Genomic DNA, 14,082 nt, shown 5'->3' with positions numbered 1-14,082 from the left:
TGTTCTGTAAGCCTTCACCTGAAGTACAATAAAATATTAAAAAAAAAAAAAAATCACAGTTTACTGAAAACACTTGCTCTGAAAAATATTACTTATATACTGACAGGGGATATCAGTAGAAAAGCATTGGAGGCAGGGAGGTGAGAAGGCAGGAAGGGAGGGAAGATGAACGGAGGGAAGAAGGAAGAATTTCTTCTGAGACACATGAGCCTTTCTAGTTGAGACCTGTATTATTTAGATTCTAGACTTGCATAGGCCTTATAGACTGTTTAGTCTGGTATTGCACATATAAGAACTATACCTATCTGTCTTACATTCCTAGTCTGCTGTAACGAAAAAAAAAAAAAAAACACAAGTGAGTGGCTTTAAAGAACAGAAATTTATTTTCTTAGAGTTCTGGAGTTTAGAAGTCCAAATTTAAGGCATCAGCTCTAGAAAACGGTCTTTCTTTTCTCTTTCAGCTTCTAGTAGCCGACAATTCTTGGCCTTCCTGGGCTTGTAGACGTATCTGTCCTTGTTTTCACCTGGTGTCTTCCTCCTGTATTGCATATCTCCCTGTGTGTTTTCCCTATTTATAAGACACCATTCAGAAGAAATTAGGTTTAAGTCCTACCCTACTCCTATACGGCTTCATTAACATAACTAAAGCAAAACCCTATTGCCTAATAGAGTCACATTCACAGGAGTTAGGATTTCAACTGTATTAGGAGACGTAATTCAATCTTTAACACTATCACTGCCATCCAGAAATAGCTATATATCTTGAGTTCTATACCTGTAACCTAGATATAGTTCCCTTTTTATATTTACATTCCTTCCTTCCCCTTTATTCTTCTCATTCTCGATCCTCATCCCCTCCTGTCCTTCAACCACCATGTCCCAGATTCACCAGTACCTTGAGGACATTTTCTTTCTTGGCGAGGTCAGTCAAAACTATGTGCAGATGTTCAAAACATGATATATTTTATGAGTTTGACATTTTTGCTGATTTTTTTCCTCAGAAGTTAATTCAGTTTTACTGTTGAAGAAAACTGTCGTTTCACTGTACAAAAAAACACTTTGCTGTGAAAATGGCAACATTTCTCCCAAGGGCAAAATGATGGCTTGTGAATCCTCTCCAAAAGAAAACTGAGACACGACATGAAGTAACCATTTTCATATGAGCATCCCATTTGTCTTTCCATTTTTTAAATGGAAGTGAATTTTACAAGTTCTAAGGATAAAGCAATTTCTAGGATAAGTCCTCCCTTTCCTGGAAAATGGATCACAAACTGTTTTTGTTTTTTTTTTTTAAGCTCTGAACACAGGACCAGAAGATAGAGCAACCAAATCGACGCTTGATAGAACTGGAAATATTAAAGCCAATCACTCTTCCAAGTATTCACTTAAAAGAAGTGTATTTTATTGTTGTTGGCTGCCACCGAGTTTATTCAGACTCGTGGCAACCCCATGTGTGCAGAGTGGAACTGCCCTACAGGGTTTTCAAGACTGTGACCTTTTGGAAGCAGATCACCAGGCCTATCTCCCGTGGTACCTCTAGATGGGCTTGAACTGCCAACCTTTTGGCTAGTTGTCGCATGCTTAACTGTTTGTGCCACCCAGGGACTCCATTAAAAACGTATAATATATATGAAATTATTCACTGTTTTCATCTTCTCACTATCACCTTTCTCATGCAAGGCAGATTATCATTAAATTGGATTACATTAAAGATAGAATTTGGTATGCCTGTTGTAGTGGGCTGAATGGTGGTCCCCAAATCAAAAAAGATATCTCCATTTCCTAATCCCTGGGAACTGTGAATATTACCTAATAAGGCAAAAGATGCAATATTACCTTATATGGCAAAAGATGTGTTTAAAATAATAATCTTGAGAGGATAAACTTATCCTGGATTATCTGAATTAACCCTAAATGAGATCACATATATCTTTATAAAAAAGAGGTAGATGATGTTTTTAGACAGAAGAAGGGACAGTGTGATCATGGAGGCAGAAATTGGAGTCATGTGACCACCAGCCAAGGAACACTGGAAGTGGCAAGGAACAGGGTCTGCCCTAACGCCTTCAGAAGGAGCGTGGCTTTGCCAATACCTTGATTTTGGATTTATGGCTTCCAGAACTATGGAAATATATATATATAACTCTACAATATTTTAATCCACCAAGTTTGTGCTAATTTGTTACGACAGCCCAAGGAAACTAATGCACCTAAAAATGAAGATTTAGTGAAAGTAACTCATTGAAATTATGACTGAAATATTGGCTTGGTATTAAACTACCTACTTTATAAGACTCAATAAGAAAGCAACTAAATTTATGGCTCTTAGCTTTTATATTTTCCATATCAATATCAACAATATATGATTTTTGTTTGTTTGTTTGTTTCAGCTGCTCCTTGGTGATTGAAAAACTTACCCATGAATTAGAATCATAATTGTATCTTAACCCTCCTTTAAAATCATGTTTAATTTGTAGGAGTTCTTTATATATTCTGCATATTCAATCCTTACGTGATATATGATTACTCAAAATTTTCTCCCAATCTGTAGTTTGTTTCTTCACTTTGTTGATAAGGTCCTTTGATGAACAAAACAAAAGTTTTTAATTTTGGTGAAGTCCAGTTTATCTATTTTGTCTTTTGTTGCTCATGCTTTTGATGTCATATCTAAGCATCCATTGTCAAAAACTAGATCCTGAAGCATTATCCCTATGTTTTCTTCCAAGAGTTTTGTGGTTTTAGTTCTTGAATTTAGGTTATTGATACATTTTGAGCTAATTTATATGTATGGTATGAGGTATGGGTCCAGCTGCATTCTTTTACATGTTTAAATCCAGTTGTCTTAGCACCATTTATTAAAGAGACTATTCTTTCCCCAGTGAATGGACTTACCACCCTTGTTGAAAATCCATTGATTATGAGTTTATTTCTAGACTCTCAAATCGATTCCATTTTTCCATATGTCTATCATTATACCAGTACCAGACTGTTTTGTTTACTGTAGCTTTATAATATGTTCTTAGATCAGGAAGCATAATTCCTCTGACTTTGTTCTTTTTTCAAAAAAAAATTTATTTAGCTATTAGGGACCCTAACAGTTTCATATAATTTTGAGGATTGGTTTTTCTATTTTTGGAAGTGAAGCTGTTGGCATTTTAATGGGGACTGCATTGAATCTATAGATCGCTTTGGATAGTACTGATATCTTAACAATATTAAGTCTAACAACCAATCAAAAAAGGGCCAAAGATTTGAATAAACATTTCACTAAACAAGATACAAATGGCCAAAAATTAAATGAAAAGATGTTTAACATCATTAGTGATTAGAGAATGAAAATCAAAATCACAATGAGATACCATTTCACCCTCACTAGGATGACTATGATCAGAAAAACATAAAACAGCAAGTGGTGGTGAGGATGTGGCAAAATTGGAACCATCACCCATTGCTGGTATAATTATAAAATGGTGCAGCCACTGTGGAAAATAGTTTTCAGTTCCTCAAAAAGTTAAACATAGAATTAACAACTGACCCAGCAATCACATTCTTAGTGTGGTGCAATGGGTTACTATATACGACCTTTCTGACCCTGGGTTTGTAATTCCTCCATAATGATTGGTTGGGCTGCAGTCTTAAAAGTGCTTGGTCAGTTTACTGTCTGCGTAAGTGGTTTCCAGGTGATTGGTTGGTTTACTATCCATATAAGAGGTTTGGAAATCCACCCAATAGGTTTGATTGGTTTATGATCTGCCTAAGGGATTGGTTGTTTTACTAAAGCCATGCCCTGAAATTGGCAAGGAGTGTCCCTATATAAGCAGCCAATCTCACAAAGGATTTGGGGGGCTTCCTGATCAACTAGAGCCAGGAGAAGAGTGTGTCCTTTGGACATAGGATCCCTGTGCTGAGAACCACCAAGACCCAAACAAAAAAACTGTAGCATGAGTCAAGGGTTGTAACACTGAAGAACAAAAGAGATGGCTGTAGTGGGTGAGTCAGCCCACAGAGAGAGACTGTGGCAGTGGACAAGTCAGAGCAGACAGTGTTCGAGGCAGCTGCTGCAAAGATAACAGGAGAAGCCAAGACAACAAGCAGACCCAAATAGTGACAGCAGCATGTAAAGACTGAACCCCAGCCGGAGGTGTAACTAGGGTATTGCAGGTATTGAATTTGCCCTGGGTGCACGAAGCCACTTAGCAATTTCTCTTAACCTGGTACAGCTGTATCTATGGAAAATGGCACCTGTGGCAAGCACTGAAATTGCGACCCTGTCCAAATATCTGACGTCTCCCTTTTAGATAACTTTACCATAATATCAGCTCAAAAATACAAGCCAAGCTCATTAATCATTTATTTAACAAATTATCATGGTTGAGGAAGGATGTTGGGCCTTACTGGATTAATAGAAACTGCTCAGTGGCACCATGTGCCCCGGGCCAGTGCAATACCCTAGATACACTACCGACCTTGGCCAGTAGCTGAGAGGAGCAACCAATACCGAAACCCTCCAAGTTTCCTGATTGGTGAGAACGAACATTGATTTTTGAGGAGGGTAGTTGTGTCCCCTCTGAGATGTAAGTGAGTCTCCTTTTAGACATTGAGGCCCCATAATGGGACCCCTCCCAAACCTCGCACTTTGCATATCTTCGTTTCTGTTTATATCCGTCTCTGTTACTAAAGTTGTTATTGCAGTTATGTTGTTTCCATGAGTTCTCTGTTACTGTTCCAGTGAATTATTGAACCTAATAGAGAAAGAGTTCTGTGAGGAGAATGACTGATATTAGAAATGGTGGGGATCTTGGGGAACAGGGCTATATTTGACATCTGCCTCATAGGAACTAGTTTGGTGCTGATTCTTATAGTCGGAGTTATCCTTTCAGTTGATGTCCAAGAGAGTTTTCTTATTGCACATAGGTATACACCCAACAAATTGCAAGCTGGAATGCAAAAAGATACTTCTATGCCAATGTGGAAACACCCTAAATACCAATCAACAGATGAATTGATAAACAAATTGTGGTATATACATGCAATGGGATGCTAAAAACAAACAAAAACCCACCAAAAAAAAAAAAAGAAAGCAGTTGCCACTGAGTCAATTTCTCTTCATGGCAACCTCATGTGTATGAGGTAGACCTATGCTCCATAAGGTTTTCAGTGGCTTATTTTTCAGAAGTGGATCATCAGGTCTATCTTCCAAGACACTCTAGGCAGACTTGAACCTTCAACTTTTTGGTTAGTAGCTGGGTATGTTAACCATCTGCACCATCCAGAGACTCTAATGGAATATAACTTAGCTATACAGACAAATGAAGTCATGATACATGTTACATCCTGGATAAACCTTGAAAACATTATGCCAGGTGAATAAGTCAGTCATGAATATTGTATGATCCCACTCATAGGAAATGTCTGGAATTAGAAAATGTGAAGAGATGAAACTTTAGTAATGGTTACTAGGGATGGGAGGGAGGGGAGGAAGGGGAGTCATTGGCTAGGGGGCACTCAATTTCTTTTTAGGGTAGTGGAACTATGGTGATCATGGTTGCACAACATGATGAATATAATTAATGTTACTACTGAATTGTGTATGTTAAAAATGTTGAAATGGCAAATATTTTGTTATATTATTTTTTATCACAATAAAAATTGCAAATTGAGAAAAGTGATTGTGATGATTAATTATATGTGTCCACTTGGCTAGGATTTGGTTCCTAGTTTTTTGGCAAAACACTAGTCTAGTGGCTGTCATGAAGTAGTTACACATGATTAGATTATTTGGCCTTGGATAGAGCAGATTACCTTAATGAACTCTAATGTAATGTAACCAGTCAATCAGTAGAGGTCATACCAGTGTAGGGTAGATCCTAAATGTAATGACTTTTGAGTTATACAACACCAGAACTGACACAGAGAAACACATACAGGGGAAGACAGACCATATGTGAGAATCATCTACAAGCAAAGAAATACCAAGGATTGCCAAGACATAAAAACTAAGAGAGAGGCTCACACAAGGAATAGACACAGCCGAGACTCTGATTTGGGATTTTAGCCTCCAGAACTGTGAGGAAATAAATTTCTGTTGTTAAAGACACTCACTTGTAGTATATGTGTTACAGCAGCACTAGGTAACTAACATAGTGATTTTTTTTTTTTTTAAATCATGTTTATTTTAGGACAAGGAAACTATTCTGTATGATACTATAAAGGTACACACATGACAATATGCATTTCCCAAAATTCAAAAGACTGTACAACACCAAGCATGAACCCTGTCATGGATTGAATTGTGTCCCCCAAAAATATCTGTCAACTTGGCTAGGTCATGATTCCCAGTATTGTATGATTGTCTACCATTTTGTCATCTGATGTGATTTCCTATGTGTTGTAAATCCTATCACTATGATGTAATGAGATGGATTAGTGGCAGTTATATTGATGAGGTCTATAAAATTAGATAGTGTCTTAAGCAATCTCTTTTGAGATATAAAAGAGAGAAGCAAGCAGAGAGACATGGGGACTACCTACCACCAAGAAAGCAGCACCAGGAGCAGAGCGCGTCCTTTGGACCTGAGGTTGCTGCACTGAGATACTCCCATACCAAGGAATCAACTGATGACTAGGACCTTCCTCCAGAGCCGACAGAGAAAGAAAGCCTTTCCCTGGAGCCAGCACCCTGAATTAGGACTTCTAGCCTGCTAGACTGTGTGAGAATAAACTTCTCTTTGTTAAAGCCATCCACTTGTGGTATATCTGTTATAGCAGCACTAGATGGCTAAGACAAAAGCCAATGTAAACTGTGGTCTTTAATTAGTAACAGTGTATCTATATTGATTCAGCAATTGTGATAAATATACCACAGGACTGCTAGATGTTACTGATAGGAGAAACAGTGTGCAGGGAGGAGAACCACTATATGAGAACTCTCTGTATTTTCTGGAGTCTCTGGGTGGTGCAAATGATTAAGCGCTTGGCTGTTAACCAAAATGTTGGCAGTTTGAACTCATCCAGAGATGCCTTGGAAGATAGGCCTGGCAATCTACTTCCAAAAAATCACAGCTTGAAAACCCTATGAAGTAGTTCTACTCTGCACACATGGGGTTACCAGGAGTAGAAATCAACTTGACAGCAGCTAACAATAACATATTTTGGGTACAATTTTTCTGTAAACTTAAAACTGCTCTAAAAATAAAGTCTATTAATAAAATTAAATGTGATTTAAACAAATTTTTAACATTGTGTGAATCTAGTAGCATCAGAACTTCTCTAACTTCACAAGAGGGAGAGAAGAGAATCAAGATCAGCCCGAAGCTGGTTGCTATGAGATGGCATTCAGATATACCTCCACTTGCTGACCAATTTTTTATCAATTTTGATACCAATTATCCCTCCCATGGCACTCTCTATTTCTCTGCTGTGTTCAATAATTCTTTGCAATGACCACACAGAACTCATAGACCATATTCACATTTATGGAGTCTATTAGGGAAATAACAGGTTACAATTCAAGATCAGGATCAACTTGGAAGTAACAGGAACAGCTCAGTAGACAGGATACAGTTTGTCAATCAGGACAGCTGCCAACCTCTCAGCTCCTTCTTCAGTGTGCCCGAAGGCAGGCAGGCCTTGCTGTCTTCCAAGCTGGCTGTTGGCCCTACCTCTTGGCCTCTGCCCTGCTCAAGCAAGTGTTACAGCTCTTTAGCTCCACTGGTAATTGCCTGGAGGCACCCCACTCCACCAGGAAGCCTCCTGCCCGAAGGTGCTCAGCTCTCTCACTCCATGAATCAGAAAGCCTACTGCAGCCATCTACCAGTCCTGTGCCACTGCTGTCTCGTGCTGCTACCCTCTCATGCCACTTTCTTTTATGAGGCCTACACAGATTACCAAAAGTTCTCCACTCGTATTCTCCTCAGAAGCATTTCACACATTTCCTTCTCAGTTTGTAATGATATTTATGTATTTTTTTCGGTCAGCCCCATTAGATTTTAAGCTTTCTGAGGACATTCCTATCTAGCTTCCATCATAGGCACTTCCCAATGGACCCACAATGACTTTAAAGGATTAACTAAAGGTCAAAGGATTATTTTCAGTCATTATTATACTTGATCTCCTAGCAACATTCAGAACTGCTAACAGTCCATTCTTCCATTATTTCTCGAGTTAGAGTGCAATAAATTTCTATCTAATACATATGTGCATTTACTTGATAACCTTCTAATCAATTCTCTACATGACACCTGGACTGATCCTTTCAAAAAATCTGATTCTGTCATGATCACTGCTTCCACTGCCTAACTGGTTACAATTGTATGGTTTTCATAGGATTAAAAAAAAAAAAAAATACAGAAAGCAAAACGAAACAAGCAAAAATACTACTTAACATGGCCCTTGAGTTTATGACGGTCTGTCTACCATCATAGTAGCATCATTTTGCATCAAGGCCCCTTCACCTCATTTCCACTGTCTGCATCCAACAACGTCAGCCTTCTTTCAGGCCCTTACATCAACTGTAATCCCTCCAGAAAAAGCTTTTGAAATATTTTCTGTGCCTGGGTTGTCTTTACCCAATTCTACATGTAATTTACTTCTGATTGTCATTCAAATATCTACTTAATGTCTTTTTTTCCTAAGAGAGCCATCCTTAACTTCCCTAAGTCAAATTTCTCTATATCTCATTGTACAACATACTTGTTCTTCATATTCTTATTATAGTTTATATTTAGGAAACTATTTGATGTTTTTCTCCCCCATGAGACATAAAGTATTGTGACAGGAAGAACCACGCCTCTTCTTTTCCTCATTTTTGCACCTCAAAGCTTAGGAAAGAGCCCTGCCACATAATAAGACCCAAAAAATATTTGTTAAATAATGAATAATGACAAAGGTCATGGGATATGTATATTTCAATCACTTGTGTATGCCTAACACCTGCTACAATGTCTAACACTGAATAAATAATTGAAAAAAAATTGATCAAAAAGTACAATTGAATTATATCAATTAAGTTAGGATAACTGAGCAGTTTAATAAGGTTGAAATAGCTGGTATGAGGACTAGTACAGCAAATGCTAAGGAATCATATTATGGAGCCCCAGTTGGCATAATAAGGAGTTTGTACATGATCTGAATGCAACAGAGAACAATTGAAAGGTTTTGATCAGGAGTGTCACAAAATCAGACTTTCTTTCTGAAAAGAGTATTCCAGAAGTTGTGCAGAGTGACCTGGAGGGAATCAAGATTGGAAGCACAGAGACCACTTGGAACAAAAATTTTAATCATGAAAAGAGGAGATATGGAGGGCATGCAATAAGGAGAGCACTGGGAATGGAGAGGAAGATATGAAGGAGACATAATCTGTGGACCATGGGGCCTGATTGAATATCTATGAATAGAAAAGGGGCAGGAGTATAAGGATAAAACAACTCAATAATCAAATACAAGAAAATTAACAGCAAAAAAAACTGCCTGACTTAGATATCTGGTGAGATGTACTTTTTTTTTTTTTTTTTTTTAACTACACTAGGGAATACTGTTGAGAAACATATTGTAGGGGGAATAATAGTTTGTTTTGGACTTCTGAATTTAATTATCTGTGTAGCATCTGAGTATTGATGTCCAGTGGGCACACTGATCAGGGCCTTGAACTCAAAAGAATGATTAGTAATATTTACTTGAAAATCATCAAAATGTATAGTTGAAGTTATAGGAGCAACTCACTGAGCACAGAGAGGAATAGATGCCCCAGAATGGAAACTAGGAATCCCAAAATGCAATGGATGTTAGATAAAGAGAAGCTATAGACTGAGACTAGTAAGGAATAATCCTAAATACAAGAGGAAAAGCTTGGTGCTATGAAACTGAAGAGAAGAGATTGTTTCAAATAGAATAAAATGACCAACAGTCTTAAACACTCTAGAAAGGTCAAATATTAGAAGAGTTGAAAGTAGACCATTAGATATCGCAGCTAGGAGGTCGTAGATGACCTTTGACTGGACAGCCTCAGTGGAAAGCTGCCAGTGAAAGCTAGATTGCAGTAGGCTGTGAATTGGGAATGGAGGGAGGAACATTTCCAAGTAATGTTTGAGGAGCTTGAGAGAAGGTCAGAAGGCTATAGCTAGAGGACGATACAAGATTGAAGACGAGTTTGTTTTCTAAAAAACTATTTTGCCATTTTTGTATTTTATAACATTCTAAACAGGTAAAAGATTTTTGAACACTTTCTGCATTATATGTAGTCACTTTTTTTATACTGTAAGGGTTAGCATTGTCTAACAAATAGGCATCTTTGGCTTTCTGTATTTCTGTCCATTTAGAAAGGTGCAGATAATCAGTTTCCTCACAACAAACCAAATTGGCCATTAAGATAGCACAAATTCCACCTGGGCTGTTTTGAGAACTAGTGTTTTTCATCATTATGACACAGACTGTGGTTCAAATACTAGCTCAAAGTCACACATAAGCCATATATAATTGGTATTAGGGCTCCTAGGCTCATGGAGTTTAATCATATCTACCTCAGCTCTCTATTAGGTATAGACCTAGAAGTAAACAAAAAACTAGCCCCCACTCCCATTCCTTAATTTAGTGACCATTGTATCGAATCATAGCTCTGCAGTTATTATTTGACATTAGACATTTTACAACAGATAGAACATATGGACAAAGATATAAATAGTTTAATGAGAGAAAAGAAATCTTAGTGGAACCTGGGAACCAATTTTCTTTTAATAATAATATTGTCCACTCCTTTCTGGGGAGAAGGAGTCCATCTTGATATAAAAATAGAGATAATCTCTGGCTTATGATAATCCTTCAATGCACTGAGGTCCTTAGAAAAGAATAATTGGTGCTAATGACGAACACAATTTTCAGATTTCTGGTCACTGTATTCAGGACCAGGGTCTTGATCCCCTAAGTGGGTATGATTAACCAATGGTCTGACTTATGCCTGCTGGAAGGTTTCACTCATTTCCTTGGCAGTATTATTTCCTCAGGTAGTTTGATTCTGTCCAGTTTATTTGGCAAAGATTTTGTAGGACCACGCTGTGTCCATTATCTTTCCCTGACAATGATTTAATCTCACTGCAAGAGTGTCAGAGCTGGTTATTATGCTAGACATGCTAGTTTTCGTGTTTGGAAAGAATGCTTCAATTTCATATTTAGCTACATGAATAAAAATCCCTTTAGAGCAATATGCATGCATTTAGTTAATGCATTTATCTTAATGTGAGTTTGTGTGTGTATGTATACGTTCATTACTATTCCAAGTACTCCAATAGACCGCAGACTTTAAGGATACAAATGTAAGTAGTGATTTGAGCCTTTACAAGTCTTTTGAACATTTATTTGTCCATTTTTATATATGAATTTAATAGGATTATTTTCTGCAAGATAATGGGTTATACTCTCTGAAATCAGAAAATAAATAAGGCATGGCACCAGCTTTGAAAAAGCATGTAGTCAGGAATGCTGTAGGCACCTTTGTCTAAGAATATAATTGTTTAATATTTTAGACAGTGATTCTAAACTTTCTTGTTAACACAAATTTATATCAATCTACAATCTTGTTCAGAAGATTTGTCATTACTTGATAAATACTAGCTGTTACCTGTTATTGTTGCCATACACCATAATGATCTTAGAGTTTCTGATTTTGACCTGGGCCCACAGGAGAAGGTAGATAATAAAAAATAGGCATAATAAATAATATATTAGAGGATGATATATTGTATGAAAAAGAAATTAAAGAATGCATTTTGTTGATGTATCAGAAATGCCAGGGAATAAGCAGGTGAAAGGGCAACTGTAAATAGAGTAGGCCTCATTGAGGAAGTTGCATTTGAGGAAAATATGAAGGTGATGAGCTAGGATGTCATCAGAATATTTTGGATAGAGCCTCTCGGCAGAGGTAAAAGTGATTGCCAAGGCCCTAAGCTGAGAGTGCGGCTGACAAGCTAGAGAAAACCAAGTAGGCCATTGAGATGGGACAGAGTGAAGGAAAATAGCAATAGGATATCAAGTCACAGAAATAACAGGGACCAAAGAGTGCAGCAATGGCCCTGTGGGCTATTGTAAAGTCTTTGGCTTTTACTCCAAGTGAGACAGGGAAACATTCAGAGGCTTTGAGAAGAGGAGTGGCATGATAAGACTTTTTTCAAAAAACTTTCTGGCTGCTGAATCGAGAATAAATTGTAGAGAGGCAAGGAATGGAAGGAGGGAGACAATAAAGAGGCTATTGCAAAAATCCTCACTGGGTAAGAGTCTTCTCTGGCCTCTATTCTTGAAAACATTACAATCTGAAATATGCTCCTTCTCTACTGTAGCTAGAAATGAGGATAGGGGAGATGAGCTCTTTGTAATTGTCCTATCATAAAGCCTAGTGCCATTTATTGCTTGCTGTGTACCAAACATTTAACTAAGCAGTTTTCATAACTCAGAAGTATCTCACTGAATTCTGTAAGACTTGCATTATTAACTCTGATTTACAGAAGAGGAGTCTGGGTCAGAATTCACGTACATTCCTGCCTGACCTCAAAGTTGTGTTTGTAATCACAACGAACACTGCCGTGAGCTCTTCAACACTTCTCAACTCAAATTCTTTAAACCTCCAGAATATACTCCTTTAATTCTTAAACAATCCATCCAAGAAAATCATGTAGATGTGATCTATGTAGAAGTATAGCAGAAATGATATATGTACACGAGCCTCCTCTTGCCCTTACTAATGCAAAATAGATAAATTGCATGTCAAATTTGTTTCATTTCCATTTCTTAAAAATTGGAAATGTGACTTCTAGCAGAATATTCATTACAGTAAATATCTATTATAGCAAAACAATTTTGGAGCTTTCCAAAGGTAATGGGAACTTACACATAACTCTTAAAATACCCCAGGTTTAAAAGTGATCTTTGCTTGGGCCAACCTGTGTCACTAAAAGCTTTCTAAGTGGGGCTATGGCAATTACCTTGACTTCTCAGGTAATAAGGATGTCTTTACTTCAGCTTTCTATCTCACTCATGGATGGATAAAAGGAACAAGGTCAGGTTCCGTTTAGACAGACGATAAACAGAAGCTACAGACTACTAAAATTGTTTTCTTATTTAGGATTGTGGACAAAAAAGTAGCTTGGAGTGAGGAAGATCTGGTATAAAACCTCAGATTTCCTTAATGCTTTACTATCTTCGAGTCCTTGAGTAAAGCACACAACTACTCTAAGCCTCAGTTTTCTCATCTGTATTATGGGCAAAATGGACACTGTATATGGTAGTTAAATGAGATAATGTGCATGGCTTGTATAAGGAATTTGTGAATGTACTGATGATTAGAAACAATCTTTCCACTGTGCATGAAATAATATTATCATCAACAATAATGAAAGAAAGAATCATCATTACCCAAGGAACAAAACCTTGCTGTTGTTGTTAGGAGCCATCAAGTTAACTTTTGACTCATAGGGACCCCATGTGACAGAATAGAACTTCCATAGGGTTTCCTAAGCTGTAATCTCTGTGAGAGTCAGGTCTTTCTCTGGCAGAGTTGCAGGATAGGTTCGAACCACCAACCTTTCAGTTAACAGCTGAGAGCTTAACCATTGCACTACCAGGACTCCTTGAACAAGACCTGACTTGGTATGTGTTTGGATGTAAAGCAATAATTCAAGTGTTTCTCCTGATCCAGTAATTTCTCATGCGTAACATTCATCCAAGCTGGCTGGAGTTGGCTGGGGCAATCTTAAAGAATACAACGCTACTGCATTCTGTGCTACTAAGTCTCTGTCGATACCTGTTGCCATCTAGTAGATTCCAACTCATCGTGTCCCTATAGGACAGAGTAGAACTGCCCCAAAGGCTGTAATCTTTACAGAAGCAGACTGCCACACTTTTCTCCTGCACAGCGGCTGGTGGGTTCAAATTGCCAACCTTAAAGTTAGTAGCTGAGCTACTAAAACTGTGCCACCAAGGATATCACCCTTCAAAGCTATCAGTTAGCAACTTTGTGAACGGTAATTTTCTCTGCATTTTTCAGCGAAGCTGATTCTCTGTAACAGAACTTTCCCCATCACATTGGCAAAAAGTCAA

The sequence above is a fragment of the Trichechus manatus genome, unplaced genomic scaffold (assembly GCF_000243295.1).
Source record: "Trichechus manatus latirostris isolate Lorelei unplaced genomic scaffold, TriManLat1.0 scaffold00003, whole genome shotgun sequence".
NCBI classification, from domain to species: Eukaryota; Metazoa; Chordata; class Mammalia; order Sirenia; family Trichechidae; genus Trichechus; species Trichechus manatus.
The sequence above is the reverse complement of the archived record's forward strand: the minus strand, read 5'-3'. Positions refer to the sequence as shown.